The following is a 24830-nucleotide window of genomic DNA, read 5'->3' as shown; positions in this document are numbered from 1 at the left end:
TTATTTTTAGTTATACAAAATATCACAGCATCTTTCTTCAGAATAGGATTCAGGATCGATCTGACGTGTAGCCAGGAAAACAGTAACAATGTCAATAAAAAGCATCCTCAAAACCAAGCAAAATCTCCACATGTAGATCTAATGGTAAATAACTTGGTAAAACATGAAGCAATATACACATATATACACATACAATATACGCATATTATGTAATCTTGAGAATCGATGGAGGGCCCAAACGGTTCATATTTTTTATTTAGCAAGTCACTATACTGGACAAAAGAGGTCACCTATACACATGCATAGATCTCAATAAGTAAATATATGTAGTTATGTACACATGGTGTGAGTGAAATTAACTGGATGTTGTGTAAGTTACACGTGACTTCAGACCCTTGCACAGGCATTGCTGAATAGGTATACAGCCAGCTAGTTTTTTTTTATTTTTTTATTTTGCTTTTGCTGAGAATGGAACATGCTACTGGATGTCAGACATTGACACGTTATTACAGACACTCTGAGATCTATTTTTAAGATTCTAACGGTCTCTAATAAACATATATATATATATATAAGAAAATTGTATTTTCTTTTTAAATAATTAGAAAAGAGGGTTTATATATATGTACATTACTCCTATAAATTCGTTTTTCTTTTGTGTGTATTGATATTCATATTAAAAACCCTCTTTTCTAATTATTTAAAAAGAAAATACAATTTTTTTTCTAATATATGGGTTGTGGAATTGCATTCATCTGCAGAAGATCAAGCTAATTTGCATATTCTTTTAAACATTCATTTTAATTAATTCCCTATTAATTGCTTCGGTTTTCTAATGGGATAATCATCTTTAGTAAACTATTATGTGTAATTATATCCATGCAGATATTCTACATGATTTATACTTGCATAATATTTGCGTAAAAAGTTTATAGTAAACACAAAATTGTTTCCATATATACTCATGTATATGTATATATTTTTGTTTAACAAATTTTGCCTACCAAACTCCTCCTAGAGTTTTTGGTCTACAGACATGAAACTTCATATATAAAGTATTTGAATCCATGCAAAACTTTATATTTGGGTTTTAACCGGGAAAAATCGGTGCAAAAGTGTGAAAATTAAAAAAAAAAAAAAATTTGCCAGGTGAAGGTCGAACGCCAGCATTACGAATGCATAATGTAGTTGATATTGGTTCATGTTTTAATTTTTAGCCTTGCATTATAAATGTTTTCATAGCCCAGTCATTGACGAACGAGGCAAGAATAAATCGTGAGCTGAATGTTTTGGTTTTGATTCTCGGTGGTGGCGCAAGGGTCTTTTTTTTTTATTAGAAACTTTTTCAATCATTACTACGTATTTCGTCCAATCTATCTATAAAAGTGAACATGTCTGTGTGTCTGTGTACATTTCCCTACGCAATAACTTTGTCAATTTTAAGTCTGTTACTCTAAATCTTTTTGTTTTCCAACAGTACTGCTTTGTCGTCACTTTGTTTCGATTAACAGACACAATGTTATCTGCCCCCCCCCCTCCCAGCAAGTTTTCTCCCATCGTTTGCCATCCACTTCTCAATAGATCTCTCTGGGTTGAATTCAGCCATATCTGGATCTTCAGAAGAAATCAAGATGAAGTCTGACAGTTTCTGTACAGACAAGCTGCTCTGAATGTCACTCCTTATTCTCTTCTGTGCAGAAAAGGCTCTCTCACACTCTGTGGAGCTAATTGGAAGAGTGAGCATTATTCTCACAAAATGAAGTACATTGCAGAAGTCAGTCTTATAGTAGGATTTGCCACAGATCCGAATAAGACTTGCCCCTGAAAGTATTTGCAACAAAGAATTTCATTTGTCTCCATTCTGTTTTCACAACTTCCATATTGCATCCTGTAGCCACAAGAGGTTTTCCAAATCAATTAAAAATAACCTCTATCTCATGATTTCCAAAATGGAGAAGTTCTTTTATGTTCTGGCCATGTGTCATGATTAAACACTTTAAGGAAGCTTTTCACCACACCTTGAGCATCTACACTTGTGTTTGTTCCTAATAGATTTTGAAACCTTGATTCCAGTTCTTTCAATATAATGTCAACTGTAGACCCAACATGTTTCTTCAGTTTTTCTTTGGCCACACAAACAGGACTCCCAATCATTTCAACTCCTTGAAATTTGGGATTAATCTGTAAATTTTTAGACTGTTCTTCAATACACAGGATAAACTTTTCATACATTCCCCCAGGAATGTATTCCTCCTTCATACTAGTAACAGTTTCCATACAATCGTTAATCGATCCAACTGCTACAGGAAGAATCAGATTGTTTGCCTGTAGTTTTAGACTGAGAAAAGCTAGCTCACCAAACAGATCAGATACAAAATGGCAAAATACAGTGAATACAAGGTCTTTCAATTGCTTGTGTATTTTCTTAGTTCTACCAGCAACGTCTGCATTTGATGATGTTGCTGCAAGATTTTCCATACGAGTGTAGACTGCTGCATCCTCAGCCAAATGACTATCTTTCTTTCCTTGTAAAAAGACTCATTGCTCTGTCTACATGATGAGTAAATTCTACTGGGTGGGTTTCTAACACAATTTTGTTTTATTCATTTTTATTTTTTCAGTGAATATCGAGTCTTCAAAGACCTAGCGGCCATCTTTTCTTGTTTGCAGGCAACGTTCAACATTACTCCTTTTTCGAACCGAATAAACATTTTACATTAAATAAAAACACTAAAAGCTTATCTAGTTAGGTAAAAAATTAACTTATCTTACCTTTGATAACATTTATTTGCTATATTTTTGTTTATTGACAACTTTTTTGAATCTATGTGTATAGTACTTTAATTAAATAACTGAAGTATTATTTATTTTGCACTTCAAATCACCAATTTCTCGGTTTAAACTTCTAACTTCCAAACGCAACGATCTTTCCAGCTGACTTTCACACGTCTGCATAAGTAACGTGTCTTCTCTCAACTCGCCTCACGTCCACTCTTATAAACCAGTCTCATTTGCATAAACATTCAGTCACGTGATTATTCACCATAAAACAAACTGTCTCACCATGTTAGTTTTTCCTTTCTTTCTCTTTCATTTCATTCCACGACTTACTCTTTGCATCATGCACATGTGCTAGTCAAGTAAGAGACGCGTTTTCCTATAAGTACAAACAAATTTCTTAAAAAATATTTTCTGGGGCATGGGTGAAATTACGCATGCGGAAAGTTAGAAATTTAAAACCTTCATTAAAAAAAGGTTGAAATAATTTTCAATATAGTTTTATCTGTAAAAAAGTTATCTAAATTAAAATTAATTTTTTTTTTTAAATTTGTGTGTGTGTGTGTGTGTGTGTGTGTGTGTGTGTGTGTGTGTGTGTGTGTGTGCAAAGAAGTTCCAAAAGAAATGTTTAATTGTTTCATTAGCTAAATATTTTAATAAAATGTAAATTTTTAAAAGAACAAATATTTCAAAATTGACTTACGGCAAGAGCTTAAATATAACGGTGTATTTATTTAACAGATAGCAAAATAATTGTTTTGCCTTTTTAATTTTCGGAAGACCTTAATCACAGCCGTCAATCAGCTAATGTAGTTTTAATGTGTTTCCAATGATATTTGTTTTGGATACTTCAAAAATGCCGACCGTCAAAGTTTGGTGACCTGCTACTGCTACCACATAACCAAATTCATTTCAAGGTATTTCTTTAAACAGCCTTTCTTCAAAATGGAAAAAAATATTGTTCTATTAAACCATTTATTGTTTAAATAATTTGACTTCGCTCGTTTTATTTTAAATGAATATAAAGGTTGCAAAGACATTTTTCATTCAGTAAAGATTGTCGGTGAAAAAAAAAAAGTCGGCAAAAAGATCAGGGTTTTTTTTTATTTTTAGTCGCCAACTGAAAAAAAAATCACTCGCAAATGTGAGTGATTTACTCGCAATGTAGAGTCCTGTAAGTGTATTATATGACCAGGCAATTCTGGGTGGCTTGCTAGTATATATATATTTCAATTTTCTTATTATTTGTTCTAGCAAGGGATGAAGTATCTGGTAGGATGCCAGACATTCATCTTCTATCTCATACATTCCAACCGAGAAATCTTTAAGATTCTAAACGCCTCTTTAAGCGCAATTGTTTGTATCTTTTTTGCACTTGGTTCACCAGGTATGTAGAAATTCATGTGTTCTGTAAATTAGATAAGTGGGTCAGACTCACTATTTCTCGTTAGAATATACACTGGGAAGAACTGAGTTAAGATATAAAACATGCACAATGATCATTCCTGGTAATCACAATCTGTTTCGTCCCACAAGTTTAAAGTTATTTCACTCATTTAATTGGGTTCAATGAGGAGCACATGAGTTAATACAAGTGCAATTCATACACGATTGAACTGACAATTTATATTTGTTTGCTCACATAACAGAAAGCAGTTGCCAAAGGCAAATAGTTTTGGTTCAAATTTGGTACCAGTTTCATACAAGACAGATATTACTCATTTTAAAAAGCTGTCTCGAATTAAACTCCTTGGATGCACACGTTCTATGTAAAAATGGCTTAAATAAAATAAATAAATAAATAAAAAGTGAATCAAGTTTTTAAAAAACAGAGAGAGAAAAGAAAAGAAGAGTATGTGATTCATTTTTTTTAATGCAAAACAGCTTTTCTGCATCCATCCCTATCTCTATCCCACCCCTGACAAAACCACTGACTTTGTTGAAAACAATTCAAACATCAGACAAATGTGCACAAAGTGCTCACTTGAATATGTATTCTATCTTCCTTGCTGTTTCACGCATGCGCACACACACTCTTTAACACAAGTTATTAATTACTCAATTATAAACATAAAAAAAAACAGACATTGATCCCTTCTGATTAAGAACAGTCAGTCAATTCACTTTCATTGAGATTGAAATAAAAGTGTATTATCTGTTCTGATATTACACTTCACTTTTTTTTTGTTCTCGGTCAGTGAAAGAGAAATCCTGCTAGACTGAGGCAATTTTAATTTTTTGCCATAATCCAGAGGTTGGAGAGCATGATTTCTCCATAAAAAACATTTAACTGTCCCTTACACTAGAAATTGCTTTTTAACGGTCTTGTTATACCACCATGCACATGCTGTTTAGATCTTTGTTTTTTGTATTGCCAATCAGACTTAGGGTTAGTGCTAAGTTAATGAATTACATGTGTTTAAAGTAATTTCTGATCTTAAATTTTATTTCTTTTCTTGTAATAAAATTGTACTATTTTTTTTTCAATACATAAAAATTTAAACTTTTATTTAAATATTTTAACACTAATATCCATTTTCATAATCCATCTATTTGTCTAGGGATAAAAGTGTAGTATCTGTAATTTTAATTAACATTATAAATTATACAATAATTTTAATTATCATTATAAATTATGCAATATTTTAAATTTACACAATTTTAATTACATAATATTTGGGATTGAATAGCAGTTGAATAACATTTTTTTTATCATTGCACAATATTCTAAATCATACGTTTTAGATTATATAATAATTCATCAGCATATCTTATGAATCCAAATATCCTATTGTTGGCATTGGTTTCGCCGATATTTTTCTAGTCAGAATCATTTCTAGATAAACATTGGAGATTACGGAACATCTTCAACTGAAAGTGATTTTTGTAAAACAAACTGGATTCAAATTTGGGACACCCAGGTCATCAATCCGTATCGTTAACCACTAGGCCACCACCATCACTTCCCTACCTAATAATTAAAATTACACAATACTTTTAAGCTACAAACCATTTTTATTTGTACAATACTTTAAATCACACACTATTTTAGATTACAAAATGGTTTAAAGCACACGATACTGAAAATTATGTAATATCTAAATCACACAATATCTTAGGTCGCATAACATTTAAATAATTTTTTTTTCAAATTACACAATATTTTTAAGTAAATTATACTGTAGATGACCTAATACTTTAAATTTTGCGATCTTTTAAATCGCAAACACAAATGATTTTGGAAAAAGATGTCCTAAAAAAGTATCAACTCTTTTAGGACATCTTTTTCCAGAATCATTTGTGTTTGCCATAAAACTCAGCAACCGACTACAGATAAATTTACAACATGAATAAATATTTGAAAACAAGAAAAACTTGAAGCATAAAAACTTTTATCAAAATGATTGAATTCAAAATTAAATAACCATAAAAAAGGGTTGATATGCCGTAAAGTAAAAAAAAAAAATTAAAAAAAAAAAAAAAAACGATGAAAAGGTAATCTGTAGTCTGCAAAAGCACCTAAATATCTATAGACTTATCAAATATTCACATGTGTTTCGCAAATTCTAGAAGAACAGATGTAAGGAAACAAAGATATTCGTTAATTTCCTGTAGCCATAATGAGGTCACAATGACGGTTAGGCCTTCGAAATGAACTGCTATTCATCCAACAGAATAGCAACACCAACAAAATTTCGAACATCAACATTTTCTCTCAGATTGTCAGAAATGAAAATCCGTGCCCGCTTTTAATCAGTTTTTTTTTTTTTTTTTTTTTTTTTTTTTTTAAGTTATTTGGTCTCTATACATGCAAATTAGTTGCTCATTTATGCAAATTTTTCCTAACTATAAAAATCTGCCATTTTTTTTTTTCTTGGGAAAATGGTTGCCTGACATGTGAAACATCTAATATGCTTTGAAGTTGGTAAGTTATCATTTTCATCTCTATTGCTACAATTATTGTCTGCTGAGACATTACATAACTTAAAACCCTCATGCTTCCAAAATATTTGCTAAAACTACCCCTGATGTCCTCTCCTTCATGCATATACAACATATAATACATGCAGTTTTTGTTCAAAACTCGAATCAACCTGTTTACTTTTAATCTGTCATTTTTTTTAAAGGTAATTTGGTCTCTACACATAGAAATTAGTTGCTCATTCATGCAAATTTAGGTATTTATGCAGAGAAATTACCATGCCTCAATGTCATTATTTAGAAACCCTTTATTAACATGGGGAGGCAATTTAATAAAAAAGATATCATAAAACTTGAAAATGCTATTAAAAAAAAATAGTATGGTAACTTCTTTGCGTAAGCACTCAAATTTTTTCGACCTATAAAAATCTGGAAGTATGAACACAAGTTTTTACTCTTTGAAAAAATTTTTTTTTTGATTATTACATTTTCACCCCAAACAAGGCCCATTGCCACTTTGGTGTAGGGGGCTACTATCAGGGGCAACAACTACTGGGGTACTATGTAGGGATTTGGGCAGCAAGCTGTCGGTTCATGTTACAATTGAACTTCTGCACGTCAGTACAGTTGAGAAAGCAGGGACCTGGAATGTAATTCCAAAGTCTAGCGGTTCTGAGGAAGAAACTACTGGAGTAGAAAGATCTTTTACATCTAGGGATCTCTACTGTGTGGGGATGGGATTTAACTGTCTGTCGGGTTTGTCGAGGGTGCCTGACATGTAAATCATCTAATATGCTTTGAACTTGAGGTACATTTTTGTCTTTATTGTTATAAAAGTATAGCACAAATATATACTTTTTATTTAACTAACAACGACAATAAATCGTTCAAAAAAAGTCCACAGGTCATCAAAGATATCTCCTTGAAACCGGCCTGTGGTGTTCCCTGAAAGCTGAGTGACAACAAGTCTTCCCAGATTTCCAGTACTCTCCACCTCTTTCGATAGTATTTGCAAATAAATTTGCATTATCGCAACAGCTGCTTGCCATTGATTTCTTATTGGCATGCAGCTATTGGTCTTCACTGGAATTTGAGAGGCAATAAGCCTCCCCAAGGTCCTAGTTTTCTTTGTACTTATCCAGCAGAGATCTGGTAAGTACTCTCTCCTCGGTCTTTTCTTCCTTCTTGACTCTACTTGGCTGCTTGGTCTCTTTTTTTTTTTGGGGGGGGGGGCAGTGATGTGGTAAAGGGGGGATGGGGTGGGGTTAGAGAACTTATAGATATGCGGCTTCAATGTTCTTGGTTCTATGTGGCGTTTCATGTTTTGCCTCTGCAGCAGTTTATCTTGTCCACATTTGTTGCTCATGTGTGTTAGTCTCCATGTTCAAAGGTTTTCCTTAATATTTCAGCTGTTTTCATTGTTGTTCATTGTACTTTTCCAGTCATTCCTTCGACTCGAATTTCTCCCATTCTTTTTTGAAAATTTTTCGGAATTGTTCCTAATGCTCCTACTATTATAGGTATTATTTTGATTTCCTTTATCTTCCATGCCCTTTTCAGCTCTCTGGCTAGCTCTGTGTATTTAATCCGTTTCTCCTTTTCTTTGATATTCACCCTATGGTCGACTAGAACTGCAAAGTCGATGATTTGACAGGATTTTTCTTTCTTGTTAATTATTATGACATCCGGTCTTCTTGCTTGGATGGGTTTATCTGTTTGTATGTCTATCCATATCCCAAAGGATTTTGTGATTCTCATTTTCAAGTACTGTCCCTGGCTTATGTTTGTACCACTAGTCTGTGCGTTTGAGATGCAGTTGTTTGCATAATTCCCAATGTACTACCCTTCTCACTTGGTCATGTCTGTTCTTGTATTCCTTTTGGGATAGTTTGCTGCATTCACTTACTATATGGTGTATCGTTTCGTCTCTTTGTCCACAGAGTCTGCATTTGCTATTTTCTTGTGTTCTGTCGATATTTGCTTTGATGTGGTTGGTTCTTATCGAGTTGTCTTCTGCTGCAGTTATTAGGGATTCAGTTTCTTGGCTTATGTATCCTATTCGCATCCATGTCCAGGTGTTTTCGTTATTCTCATATTTTGTCATCCTTATAAATCTTCCGTGTAGTTGATTTTCTTTGCATTTTTATTTTCTCATCTTATCTTTTATCTCTGTTTTGTCGATTTTTTTCAGTGTCTCTCACTGCCATGAATATCCTTCCGTGTTTTGCGTTATGTATTTTTCTAATTCTTTTTTTTTTGTGTCATACACACAGTTTTCTGTACAAATTAGTCCTCTTCCGCCTTCTTTCTTTTTCACGTACAATCGGTCAACATCCTCCTTTGGGTGTAGTGCATTGCGCATATTACTATACAATTTTTATGTCACGGAAAAACCAGCCTAAATAATAGACGTTTGAAAAATAAAAAGTGTGCAGTTGCTAAACTGATTCATATAATATTCACCTGCTTAGATGAATTCAGTAAAAACAAAAAAAAACTGTGCACACATATGATATAATAAAATTAGAACAGAAGAAACGGCTGTTCATCCAACAATTTGCAACATCAACACTTTCTCTCTGCTGTAAATCAAACTTTGTCTTTGCTTTTAATCTTTTGTGAAAGTCAGTTGCTCTCTTCACATACAAAATGGTTGTTCACATAGAAAAATTAGGTTAAAACTGTAAAAATATGCATTTATGAACACAAGTTTTTTTTTTTTTTTTTTTTTTTATTGCATTTTCATCCCAAACAACGCACAGTGCAACTTTGATGTAGGAAGCTACAATCTGGGATATAATTTGTACAGGTACTATGTTGAGAGATGAGCAACAAGATATCTGTTTACTTTATACTTGAACTTCTGTATGTCAGTACAGTCAGGGAAGCAGGAATCCGGAAAGGAATTCCAAAGTCTAGCAGTCCTAGGGAAGAAACTATTAAAGTAGAAAGCTTTGCTAAAATGATTCATATAATATCTGCCTTGGATGCATTTAGTTAAAAAAAAAAAAAGTGCACACATATGGTATAATAAAATTAGAAGCAGAAAGAACGGCTGTTTATTCAACAATCCTTTTATATAATTGATATATTCCTGAAGGAACATAACCAGTATAAATTAATCAGATTAACCGAGACTCAACATACAGAGTAAGTTATAATAAGTTTATTATACAATGATAAAATGTAACAAATAAGATATTTACAGGGGGGTAGACCAATAAGTTTGTCACCGTAAAGAAAATAACACTACAGCTGTATTTTAAAACTTTTATCGAAAAAAATCAATTCAAGTAACTGGATTACATAGTAGAGCTTCTTCATTTCAACAGTCAATAGACTAAAACGTATTCACATAAAAGAGATAAAAACAAAAGAAACTATTTCGAAAACCATAGAATCCTTATGTTATCAGCATTTTTGAGATGAAGATAAATAATTTAAAATTTTTCGATTCTTCAGATGGCTCTTCTTACCTTGAATGTTATTCCCACGTTTCGGTCGATGTAATTTCAACCTTTTCCCAGTTAAACTCGAGAATTTCTATGGAATTTCGAAAGGAACCCTTTATTTAATCCACAAAGGCAGCTGGTTCATATTCCGTCAGACATGACTTGGTCGAAATCTTATCGCTTGTATTAAGGATTGAACCTTCAATCTCCAGAAGACTGTCACTTAGAACTGATTATTACTTGTGAGATATTATTCCCACACACGTTTTAACTACAAGACTGGCAAAATAAGACAAAGTACAACAAAGGCCTACCTTAAAATTCAATACAAATTTTATTGGTTCTCATTGCAAAAAAGGAATGCCTAGTAGAGCTGTTAACAACCTTGAAAGGTGATAGCCTTATCTTCAACAGGAATTGGATACAGGTTCTTCTGTCTTCGAAGATCAGTGATTACAGTCGTTTGAAGGGGGTTGGTATGGTGGCTTCTAATGAAAGGATTCAATTCTCATCTTGAGTCGACATTACAGAAGTTCATAATTAATGTTCATTCAAAGGAAAAGTCCTTAATGACAGGTCAACAATTCAGACCTTAAAGTCTCTGGGAGACACATATAAGATTAATTGAGCATAATTATTTAGGCTTAAAATAAAGTCTGAAGAAAATACACATAATAATAACTAAGCCTAAATGATTAGGCTTAAAATTAAAGTCTCAAGGAGACGAAGGTTAGAGGCGCCCAAATGCCTCATATATGGAGAGTGAGTTCCACAGATGTTTTCTTGGCGGCTTTCTTGAACTGAATAAGGAACACATGCAAAAAAAAAAAAAAAAAAAAAAAACGCCAAAGCGAATCGCTTGGTAATAAATCAATCAACCAATTTGATTGGTCTAAAACAAAGACAGTGGGAGGCATGCTGAAATTGTAGAATGTCTGACATACTAGCACCTACATCCATTACGCTACAGACTCTTGTGGACAATTCAAATATGAATTTTCGACCCTTAAACTTCTTATTCTTTTAGATTTATAGTCTTATCATTATATAAAACTATTACTACATAATACTATATACGTGGTATGTGACAAAAGAAATGCCTCTCATTTTATACTAGTGAGCGTGCCCGGCGTTGCCCGGGTGTTTCGAGGTGTAAAAGAAAAAAGAAAGTGTTGGTAGGGAGGGAGGCTCAAACCCGTGACACAGTGACGTGAAGGCAGAAAAGAAAGTGAAAATGAGATCTTACCACTACGCTACGAGGCCATAGGAAATGAAAAGCATTCAAATTTAGTGATGTCAATCAACAAGTTGACTTGCTCGCAGGTGCAGAAATGAAAGTTGGCTGAAGGCCAGTTCAGCTTTCTGCCGTTTCATTTATTTGCTTCCCCACGATGTTGGGGAAAACCAAGCTCCCCCGAAAAAGGGGGAACTATCAAATGAATAGCAATTGTCTGATATGAAGGATTTTCCCCACATTGATCAAAACTAATTGCTTTCAAGACATCCTGGCATGAAAGGCCACTAACGGTTTTGTTTTCGATTAGTTTCGCTTTTATACAAAAAAGCCGAACAAACATGCAACAGAACAGAATAGCATGAATTTTGTAAAAGTCACTCAAATAAAAGATACAGACGATCTCCGTTCGCAAATCATAGATATTACAATCTAGGGAGTATATAAAAAGTTCTAAAATATAGTACCCCCCTCCCAAGAACCCCGGCAAAAAGAAGCCTTTGCTGGACATACAAAGATGTGCGCACCACTTTTGCTTTTTATATACAGTGATGATCATATTTATTGGTACGGTAAAATAAAAGTTAAATTTTGTCTAATAAATTCTAAAAAAGGGATTAAATTAAAGAAAATAACAAAGTATATTATGTATTTTTAACTGGCCTTTCCGATGCAGCAATCGGATTTTAGAAAAAATAAATAACAAAGGAACAACAAACATAATTGCAAAAAACCCTTGTTCAAAATTATTGGCACGATTTATTTAATAATCAATTGTATAGCCTTTGGCCTTGATTACCTTCCTCAGTCGCTTTTCATAGTTTACAACCAAGTTGTTGCACTCTTCTGTAGTAATTTTAGCCCACTCTTCCTGACAATAATCCTCCAATTGAATAAGATTCTTAGGCTTCCTTTGCATTACCCTCAATTTTAATGTTCTCCATAAATTTTCAATTGGATTAAGGTCTGGGCTTTGTGATGGGCACTCCAAAACATTAATATGATTGTCCTCAAGCCATTTCTTAGTCAGTTTAGCCGAATGCTTTGGGTCATTATCTTGCATGAACCACCAACGACGACCAAGTGAGAGCTCTTTAGCAGAGTCTTTCAGGTTTTCATCCAATATTTTAACATAATCTTCCTTTTTTATGCTACCTGTGACCTTAACAAGTCGCCCTGGTCCAGAGGCAGCAAAGGATCCCCAAAACATCAAACTGCCTCCACCGTGCTTCACTGTGGGTATGGTGTTCTTAGGCAGGAAAGCTTCGCCAGATTTTCTGTAAATATAAGACACTTTATTATGGCCAAATAACTCTATTTTCGTTTCGTCAGTCCATAGAACACATTTCCAGAATGCAACATCTTTATCAATATGACGTTTTGCAAAGGCTAGCCTTGCTTTCAGGTGCATAGGCTTCAATAAGGGAGTCTTTCTCGGACGACATGCTTTTAAACCAGCTCTCTTCAAAACTCTACCAACTGTATGTCGAGATACATTCACTCCAGAGGTGCTCTGTTCATCAACAATCTCCCCAACAGAGATCCTTGGGTTTTGTTTTACTTGTCGAACAATTTTCCGTTCATCTCTTGGGGAAAGAATCCTTTTTCTCCCTCTACCCTCTAAACTCATAACGTGGCCTTGCGATTTGAACTTGTTTATTATGGCTCTAACAGTGGATTTGGGAAGGTTTAGCTTCTTTGAAATCTTATCATAGCCCTCCCCATTGGTATGGCATGCTACAACAAGCTTCCTGACGTCTTCGCTGTGTTCCTTAGTTTTAACCATGGCGATTGAAAATTATAATTTAGTCACTTATAATAGTTTAAATAAATCGCTATCTAAAAATTATCTGAAAAAAATTATTCACTGAATTAGCGTTAAACAAGCATAATATGGCTATAAAAAAGTTCAGAAAGCACGTAAACCGGGAATTGATTGATATTATACTGATACTAAAAGAAAAACAAAGCCGTGCCAATAATTTTGAACAAGGGTTTTTTGCAATTATGTTTGTTGTTCCTTTGTTATTTATTTTTTCTAAAATCCGATTGCTGCATCGGAAAGGCCAGTTAAAAATACATAATATACTTTGTTATTTTCTTTAATTTAATCCCTTTTTTAGAATTTATTAGACAAAATTTAACTTTTATTTTACCGTGCCAATAAATATGATCATCACTGTATATAGATTCCACCCAAATAGATCAGATCTAACTGATTATTACTTAGCACGTTTATCTGTGTGCCACACTAGTCTGAATATTACATTACAAATTATCAATTCTCATCTAAAAAATTCTGAGCTTCTTAACTTCAACAGTCAGTAGATCAAAATGTGCGCACGCACGCACACACACACACACACACACACACACACACACACACACACACACACACACACACACACACAAGAGATAAGAACAAAAGAATTTCTAAAAACATTAAAGCCTTGTTCTTCTTTTCTTACTGGTCGATAAAATTTCACAAATCCCAGGAAGCACCTTGTGTGCTAAATAATTCACTTATGCAACAACTTATTGTTCCATTGAACCTACTAATGTAGATACTAAGCTAACTAGGAAATAGTAATTATAGACCAAGGATGGTTTATGACAAATAAAATCTTTGTTATGATGGATAAGCCAGACAGAAATATATCAGCAAGTTGAAATGCAAAATATTCATTTCAACTTGCTGACATATTTCTATTACTTTTGCGCATGTGCAAATTCATTCATAGCTTGAAGTGGTTTAATTTTATATCTATCTGTTGATAACTTAAGTCGAGAACGTGTCTGGAGCATTGAATGTTTTTGTTTTGATTCTAGCTGATGGCACCCAAGTAATTTTTTTAATTTTTAATCTTTTGAAATCAGTACTATATATTAGGTACAATATAATATTCAATAGAGAATTGGCTCTGTAAGAATTAATATGAAATCTGCATGAATTAAAATATATATTGAAACATATTTTACAAGTACTACAAGTTTTAGAATATAAACACTACTTTAGTAGTACATTGCCATCAAAGAACAAAACAACAAAAAAAAACGATTCAATATTCAAGAACAGGAAATGAGGGACGTGTAGTTGGTAAGCCAAACACTTTGTAGCATACTTGGCAACATGAGAAAACGCAAAACTTTCACGTTAAGCTACTCCTTTTCCTTCTCTATTCGTCTAGCTTCGCTTTCCTTTTCTTTCCTTAAACCTTTGCTTGAATATTTTTTATACTAATGGATCACCACTTACCAAAGCCAAAAGCAACTCAAGGATAAAAGTTAGTGAGATTTTCGCTTTTTTTTTTTTTTTCCAGTTGGATGATGACACAATACTATAAAAGGATTAAACTCGACAGATATTTTTTGACACTGGACTTGAAAATAACTATGTTGTAGTCTGTAGTGAAGCATTCCCATGATAATGGGTTCCGTAGGTGTGAATTTCTTGGAAATTAACCCTGTTCGTGGAAGTTTCATTTGATTTTAGGTACACAAAGGAAGAAAGGGGAGTTCTTTCCAATGTTTGTAGCAAAACGAGTTGTTGCCAAAAAGGTTTTACAGAGATGGGAGGAGGGCGAAATTAAACCTCAGTCAAGCACCTACCATAAAAATACTCATAAAATAGGGAAAAACTAGCAATGTTGCTTTTGTCGAAAGTTTGCCGGATAAAAAAGAGATAATCTCTCACTAAATTATAAAGTCAATTTTGTACTCTTTCAAGGTAAGAAGAGGGAGCACTTTGAGTCGCATTTCCTCAGATGTGACAGCAGTACTCTATATTGGGCCTAACCTGGCATTGCATTAAGAGTCAGGTACTTTCTGGAACAGTAGAATGATCCAAGCAACTTTTGCAATGGGTTTGATATAAGTCATCAGATCAATTAGGTTTCAAGAACCTGAGAAAAGCTTAAAGCATTCCTTATATCAAAAATCAACTTTGTGACAAAAAAAATAAATAAAAATAATCAAACAACTCCGGTTTGTTATCTGTTTACAGATGTCACGTGTGTCAAAAGTCAACCAGTGTTGGTCCAAAGTCATCTCTTTCATCTTGCTTATTTTCTGGGATCCTTGAAACTTAATTGATCCAAGTCTTCCATGTCATAAATAAAGTGGGAATGGGAATTGCATGAAATCATTGTCTACAGCAATATCCACAAAACTAAGTCACAGGAGAAAATTGCAATTAAAAAATGAAATAAAGTTGATGAACAACTAAGAACTCTTCTTGGACAATTTATTTAAATAATTGTGGGAGCATTTTAAAAAAACAGTCATGCTAACCATAAGCTAGTACCAGGGATGTGCAAGCAAACTGAACAAGAGGCAAACTGGGAGATGACCGATATCATCTTGAATACAGTCCTATTGCAATGGTTAGATGAGCATTTCTCAATATTTTTAATCTTGCGTAAGCCTTAAAATAAATTACATTGGCAGGGCTACCCAGCTTTGCCCAGAGTCATACAAAACGAAATAGAAAATACTCAAAAGTGCACGTAACATATTTATATTAAAACTTCTATCTTTCATTCTTATCTTCATCTATCTCTCTATCTGTCTTGCTTTCCTGTTTTGTTTTTACAGCAAGTCAATCTTTAAGTGGAAGCGTAAAGTTGACATGGAAGATGGGGATGAAACATGGGAAAGGATGATGTTTTCGACATAGTATTTATTTATTTTGGGGGTAGATGGAGAAACTAATAAAAAAAAATAGTGATTGCACTTGTACACTCACTAGCTAAGAGGCTATTATTTATGTGATGCAGGTTCAGAAAGAACCAAAACTCTGTGTGCCATGGAAACACAAACTCATATCTGGCTCCACTATGGATGCACAAATTAACATTGTGCACCCATTTTCTAAAGAACTAGGCAGCATGTAGTCTTTTTCTCCTCTCACATCTAATCTTAAGGCAATGCTTGAAAATTAAGATCAGATTGTGAGAAAAAACATTTTTCACCAGATCCCACGGAGACTACGACTTGATGTAATTATCCAAAGATAAGCAATCATGACCCACCCAGCACTGCCTTAAACTGTTTCCACATTTGCAGACTGACCATAGCTTCTGACAGCCTGTTCAACAATGCAACAACCTAAGCTGAACAAGATACCTTCTGATGGTTAAGCTGAAATTGTCTCAGATACACTTTCTCTAAGTTTCCACACGTTTCCGCATATATCACCCTATACTGTCCAGCTTCCTCTGAGATCGTCAGATCTAAGTCTTTCGTTAAGACTCAAATTACACATCCATTGAATGAACAAAATTTACACAATTCAAAAGAAACAGAAAAATGATACAGGAGTAAAAATGCCAAGTAAAAAAATCTTTTTTATCATTTTTTGTGTTAGTCGCCTTTTTTACATGAATTTGCATTTTTGTAAGGAAAATACAAATTAAAAGAATGCAGTATTCTGTGTACTTTTCCCCCCTTTTTTACCTTTCCAGTGCAACGAAATACTTCCAGCAATAATTGAAACTCGCTTATCACTTTGGTTACGCCTGGTTGGAATCAAGTGCCATAAATAAAAAACGTTCTTATCAGAAACGCAAGATGTTAGTGTGTGTTTGGAAGAGCAAATGAGATTGATATCCAAGTGAGGCTTAAATAACTCTGGGAATAAAAAAATATTAAAAAAAAAAAAAAAACAGAAAGAAATCCAACTTCTAAATTATTAAACCAAGAAACTGCATCCAGAAATAGACAATATGATGCAAAAGATAACATTGGTGGTATTTTAGTTTTGTTAAACAATCAATAAAATAAAGATACAACTTCTCTTTTAGAAAATAAACTTATCAAAATAGAAGCTCTACACGATTAAATGGAGCAATTAATATAAACAGTGAGAGATGAGAGTTTGAAATTGAATAAAAAAAACTTTAACTCATCAGACCAATAAGGAAGACAGAAAAGAAAACCTCTTTCGGCCATGATATTTCGAAGTTAAATGTTTCTCACCAAAAGAGAAGAAAGGGCCAGAATTAGAAATCTTGAGAAAAATTGGCATATACTCTATGTATACAGCAGCAAAAAGTAGAAAGTATAGGTTTTTTTTTTTTTTTTTTACACAGTGATCACTATTTATCAAGGCCCGGAAGCCACTCAGGGATAAGTAGAAATAAGATAGGAGAAAGGGGACATATATAGGACGGTAGGGGATACCTGTGGAGGGGATAGCAGAGAAATATTAAAATCCATGCAATATAGTCAGCAGGGGAAAAAATATTAAAAAATATTTTTTTTAAAATAGTGTAAATTTTCACACAGGATCCAACATTACACCAGATTTCATGCTCAGAAAAGACAATAATCAGATATTGCCTCTGCTGTAGATTATAAGTATTTTTGGGAAAGGATTCTTTAATTATTCCATTTGCTTCCTAATAGAAACGCCCACCTGGCATTATCTGGGATTCACTTTTTTTTGTTACATATTTTTTCAAAGTATACGGAGCGCCAGGGGAAGTAAAATTCTAGTTTTTGTTTTATTATTTCAATAATTATCTCAATAAATTTAAAAGTAAAATAAAAATAATCTGTCTTTTTTTTTTCTTTTTTACAAAGGAATTACCATTTATCGAGGCCAAGAGGTCACTCAAAGATAAGAGTTAATGAGTGTACGGTAATCAATGGGAAAATATCGCTACTCTTATGACGCTATCAGAGAGAAATAATTTAATAACTGAAAAGACATTTCCAGCTATACTATAGTTGGAGATTTTGTGGAGTAGATCTTTATGCCATACCCTATAAAAGGCCTTTGATATGTCAAGAGTAATTGCCCTAAAAAAGAAGCTTCCGTCAAGAGATTCACTAATCCTATGAGATATAACTTAGCACATCTGCTGTAGATCTAGCAGAACAGAAACCATATTGCATGTCACTGAGAAGGTTATTTTTGCTGAAGTAATTGAATACTCTATTTAAAACAGATTTCAACAACTTACTCATGACACAACGGAGACTAATTGGGCTGCATTGAGAGAGAAATGACCAATCATCTGAATTTTTAAATGCGGAACATACTGATGAGGTTTTTCAGGGTGTTGGGAAGCAATTCTCCTTAAGACGACACTTAAACAGTTTTGTAAGTATGAAAGCTAGTTCTGGTTGAAGCATTTTGAGCACTATTATAGGAATGCCATCATTAGCTTAGCAACATCATGCACAGATATTTGCATGTTGCATAGCATGTTTTCAGACACAAGAGAAAATATGGATGGTTGGCGACCCTGATCACATAGGGTAAAATTAGCTGCAAAGTTCTTGGCAAAGAGTTTGGCTTTGTCTGATGCTGATGATGATTGATGATGGTTGGGATAGAGTACACAGGACGCTGTTTGTTATTTGCCAAAACTGGTGGGAACCAAGTCGCTGCTCAGTTACTTTAGACTTAACGGACTGAGCATACACCTCTCAGGTTCTTTATTACTTTTTTTTACAGTGGCTGCTCGCAGTCTTGAAATCAGCTTTAGCCTCAGTATATCTACTATGTTGGAAACAATGGAAATAGCGATTTCTGTGCGCAATGGCAGCAGCAGATTCTGGTTGTTAGGTTTTTGCTGGAATCTTTTGGAGAGTATGAAGCGATCTAAACATACAATTAACCAATGTAAGTCTAATACTATAGAGGACACATTCTTTTTAAACATGGAACGTAGAGGAAGCTGTCAGCCATAGAGTATCCATATACTGTGCGATGGAGGGTCATGTTAGAGGATTTATTACGTTTTGTTTTTATCTTAACTGAGACAACTAAGCGGTCGGAAGATCCAGGTGCGGACAGAATGGAACATAGCTCAAGGCTAGTTGTGAGAAAAAGATCTAGGAGACTTGCATACTGACCATCAGTGTCAGGCACACGGGTGGCTTCATGAACAATCTGAGTTAGGTGACAAGCAATGGAGAAATCGTGACAGAACCTCCCCTCATCATCTGTCTTGTTTGAGTCAGCTAACCATTCCAGATTGTGAACATTGAAGTCTCCACAGACGTGAATATTAGCTGAAGGATGAGCAGACAGGATGTGATCAATTTTCTCAGATATGCTCTTAAAAATAGTAACTCCGCTGTTGTAGGGGACGATAGAGGGCAAATATACATGCAGTGGTGTGAGCAAGTGCAACCCAGAAGCACATATAGGGCAATTTAGGGTTTTCTCTGGAGATGTCCCTATCACATGGAAAGCCATCTCTAATGTAGGCACATATTCCATGCCCATGGCGATCTTGGGGGTCAGATTTGAATGTTAAATTAGAATATCCTTTAATTATGAACTCATCTAGGGAAATAGTTGGTCCAATGCCAGTTTTGCTTAAGAAGAATAGGTCTGGTTTGGTTTCCTGTAATTGAATTTCAACCTCTGGAAGGTTGGAATGTAGACCTCTGAGGTTGGAGAAGGAGACATGGTAGTGTGTGTGTGTGGGGGGGGGTCTATGTTGGAAGTTGTTCTGAATTTAATCTTATATTCTTTGTGGAGACTTTTCATGCAGTTTTGGAATTTCTGGAATAGGTCGGCAGACTTGGTTAGAGCAGGGCAGTAAAGGAAAATTAAGGAAGAAAAAGAAGCGAAGAAAGTCACATATAAGTGAGAAACGCATACACATAAACATGCAAAGTGTCTGCAGAATGTTATTATAGAGAGATGTGAAAAATGCTCAATAAAAACTCAAACAATTTACAGGACATAAGTTATATTTTAAACTGCAAAGAATTACCTCCCTTACATCATTTGAGTAATAATTTAAAATAGTTGTCATCATAATAATCTAACAAGATTTATTTTTCTTAAACTGAACCAAATGACATTCTGATATTGTAAAGAACGTGCTGAAAAGACAAAAAGAAAAAGATTTTCTGTTTTTCCATTCATTAATTTTATTTAAACAGTGTTATAGTTTGTGCTCAAAGATTTGCATATATTTGAACCTGTTAGTGTTACACATTAAGAAGTCGTTCATCTATAAATGCCCATCCATTTCGGGTAATAGCTTTATTTTAATACTAACAGGGAAAGCCTGGCCTTGCCCAATCATAAAAGATGCTTAAATACCGCTTTTTCTTTGTAACAACAACATTAATTTCCTCATTGTTAGTTTACCGCTGTGATGTCAACCATGGATCGTCTTCTCGAGCGTTATTTATGCCCCTCACATGATCTTGAACATTATTTCTGTCTCTAACATGATCTCCTTTTTTAAGTTTTTATTTTTCCCTACTGGTGACATCATTTGCATATAACCGTCTGTGATATGTTACATTCCAACAATATTTGATACAAATAAATTTCAGCTTAAGTCTGGCTTGTCCACCAAGTTTAAGTCATGAATGTCCAACAGTGTTTCTTTTATCGCTATTCAATGATAAGCACACCTGGATAAAAAGTTGCAAAATTGTCAATAACAATGATTTGGACTAGGATGGCCTTTTTCAGTTCCGGAATAATCTGGAGATTGTTTTGCTAGACAATTAGCGAATTCTACAAGTACTTTAACGGAGAATGCTCTGATGAACTGCAAGCACTTGTGCCCCCTCAACGTAAATACCCCGACAAACCCGACAAGCAGCTAAATCCCACCCCTTCACAGTAGAGATCCCTAGATGCAAGAGAGCCTTCTACTCCAGTAGTTTCTTCCCCAGAACAGCTAGACTTTGGAATTCCCTTCCGGGTCCCTGCTTCCCCGACTGCACTGACATGCAGAAGTTCAAGTGCAACGTGAACCGACATCTTGCTGCCCAACTTCCTACACAGTACCTCTGATGCTTATGTCCCCGATAGTAGCCCCCTACACCAAAGTGGCAATGTGCCTTGTTTGGGGTGAAAATGTAATAAAAAAAAAGAAATGATCTGGTGAGTTTGAAGTCCATTTAGAATCACACTTCTTACTGATGAAACGATCACTAAAGTTACCCCACATATCATTGAATGGTGATAAAAAATAAAACAAAGACTGTTAAGCATACATGGTTGATACTTGGACAAGTCATGCTTAGAATGAAGCTTATTTGTACTAAATATAATTGAAAAAAAGATTTTAAACTTTATAAATGATTCTGTGGGTGGCAGTTTTTATGATAACTCTGTATATTTTTAGAAGCAAAATTTAGGTGATTTCTCCAGTAATTACTTTAAAATTCATAATCGGTTTCATCCGGTCCTACCGCAGTATTATGAGATCTTTTAATGGAGTTTTAATACCCCTTAATATAAATAGACGGTTTTATTTTTCCAATTTGTTTGGGGAGTGGGGGTGTTAAAATTGTGAATTACGCTTTTACACATTTTGTTAGAAAATGTTATAACCAAATTTATTATAGACTTTTTATCCCTTATTGTGCACTTATTCCTTGATGTCTGCCAAAAGTCTTTTGATTATTTCCCAAATAGTTTTTGGTTTAGAAAATAAATTTAGTCTGTTAACATATTTTTGCTAGCAATTTTTTTTTTTTTACTGATTTTTTTTTTTTTTTTTTTGCTTCTTTTATGATCCTGCAGATATTGTTCTGTTTAGGTTTCCAAAAATAAAATTTTATTTTCATCATCTAAACTCTTTTAATGTAGACACATGGATCTTTGCAAAACGTAAACAATCATTTTGGTACCTAAATTTGCTACCAAATTATGACCATTCAAAATTTGTTGGAAATTAGAAAGTTTGCCATTTTGTGAACTATTTAGCCCAAAAGCCAATTTTCACAGTCTATAACTAAAAATACTTTAAACATTTAAACTCTTCTAAATGCAATGTCATCTTGTAGTGAATGAAAACTAATTATAATGAAACAATCATTAAATTAAACCCTCCCCCACCTCCTGCCAAAAAAAAAAAGAAAAAAAGTAGAATAACGATAAAGAAGCACAACTTTGTATAAGATTCATTTCAACAGCTAACAAAAATCTTCCAGGGATTTTGTAGCATATACAAGAAAACGAAGAAGTAGTACAAAAATAAATATATAACATATGAGTGTTACTAAAGGCAAAATGAGTTACTCTTCTACCTACTTGGATAAGTTTTTTGTGTTTTAGAATATTTTGAAGCTTTTATTCGCTTCAAACAACAAGTAGCGCTGAGTTGGTAAGTTAAACCAATAACAAAAAGACCAACAAGTAAATGCCGTCTTTGGAATGCCCGTAATAGTTCAAAACTCAAAAATTATTTCATTTTCTTGATTTAAGCAATTATCGAGACTTACTAAATGAACGCCTGATGTCGGCCATCTTGTTATTGTTTTAACTTACCAAATCGGCACTACTTGTGTTTCAAATTAAATACACCCTTCAAAATATGGTTAAACCACACAAAATTTATCAAGGAAGGTAGAAGAGTAACTTATCTTGCCTTTGGTAGCATTTATTTGTTATATATTTGTCTTTTGGCCACTTTTTTGTTTTGTTGTATATGCAACAAAATTCCTAATCTTCTTTATATGGCTTATAGCACTCTAGAGAATAGTTGTTTTTTTTATTTAATACTAAATCAACAACAAAAACCTTCAGATTTGTCAAAAAAGATGGAACCACAATTTGATAAGGCAATTTCATTCACTGAAGTTTTCAACTTGCATTTTGATTGTAAAAGGCCACCATATTGACACCTGGTCCTTTTACTTTAAGTTGAAACTATCTTTATATGTATCAAGATATATAATGTGCATAACGAATATAAAAAGCACTAACATTTTTTTCATGTAAAACAGAAATAATCTGTCACCGAAAATAGTAACAAACTTGAAAATAGTCAGAAGAAAAAAAATGACACAAGAGAAAAGATTAAATTTTGTTTTCATCTAAATTAAAAAAAAAAAAAAAATTAATTCTTTTGAGCCTTATTCAATAAGTTCACAAAAATTATCTTGTACATCAGAATTTTCCCTATTCTTTTGACCGGTATACCTATGTAAACAAAACTTACAAGTAAAATTCTGCTTCATATGCATTTTAGTCACTTATTGGTATGCGTGCTTTAAAAAAGGAAGAAAAATTAGTTTTGTTCAGATTCACTAATTTTTATATTTTATCTGCTCAGCTATTCTCTCTTTGATGAGACAAAGAATTGTACATTTTTAAAGAGAAAAAAAAAGGTATATTTTGTTTACATCCTTCCTTGTCTCTCAATGTGAACATGACTAAAATAAATAAATAGTATTAAAAAATATTAGCTATGAAAGAATTTAACCTATCTCGTACAAATAAGTGTTCTGAACAAGTTAATATCAAGTACAAAATTAACTTGACTTCAGTAAGACAGATAATACAAAAACAGAATAATAAAAAAAAATTGCTCCAAGCAAGAAAATTCAAATAGTGTTTTTTATTTTTCATTATTGCATTCTGTGTTTTCAAGAAGGATTGGGAAAAGATTAGAGGGTCATCATATAGAGCGTCTTCAACTAAAGTTCATAAAGATTGTGGGGTTGCAAATGGCCGAATCAATAACCAAAAGATTTCCATTAGACAAGTCCATACATGTCTGTCTGTGTATCCCTACTAAGCAGGCATGAATCATTTTAATTGATTTTCCTCAAATTTTATCCTTTTTAATTATATCTTTGCATCTGTATGGGGGGCTGAGGTGGTTAAAATTCTGGAATTCGATGAAACATTTGAATAAATTGACTAAGAAGCTTCTTAACTTCAATTTCATTCAGGTTGTCATTTTGTGGGGTATATATTAAATAGATATTGAATGCTATATTATGTAGTTTAGCTTTAGTAGGAACAGTTGGGATATTGGTTTGTAGATTTAAATTACTAAGGTGTGTGTATATATTTATGGAAAAGAAAAAAGAAAAATCTATAGCATTAGAAATATATCAACATTTCCCCTATATATATATATATATATATATATATATATATATATATATATATCTCCAATCGGATTATATACATCGTCATGCTGGACATTTTGTTTTGGAATACATTTTATCTAAAGAACTATTTTGCATTTTGGATCAACTCTAGAGGAGTTTCATTCAAGCTGAAATATTATGCGCGGTTTGTTTTTATATTAGTTTTTACATATCCAATATTTTTTCATTTTTTTATTTGACAATTTATAGCTACAATAAATTACAGTTTCACGTAATGCCTTAACTAGCAAATTCTAGCATTGCTACAAATATAATTTGCTGATTTCTTTATGTCCTCGGATGAGAAGAATAATAAGAATAGCATTCTTTGAAACTCCGCGGAATAAGGACTTTGTAAATTATTTTTTGGAGTATTCAGTTGAACAATAAATTTTGATTGTAAAGTTCAACTTATAAGTTTTAATTTTCTTTCTTATATATATATATATATAAATATAAAACATACTTTTTCTGCACATTATAAATGATCACCTTTAAAGAAAGGCAACACAAAAATCATCATCATGGTTTGAACTTAATTTTTTTCAATTATTTTATCATCCTGAAGAAAT

Source organism: Euprymna scolopes, chromosome 19, assembly GCF_053919585.1.
Source record: "Euprymna scolopes isolate OS-2025 chromosome 19, ASM5391958v1, whole genome shotgun sequence".
Taxonomy (NCBI): Eukaryota; Metazoa; Mollusca; class Cephalopoda; order Sepiida; family Sepiolidae; genus Euprymna; species Euprymna scolopes.
Note: the sequence above shows the minus strand (reverse complement) of the source record.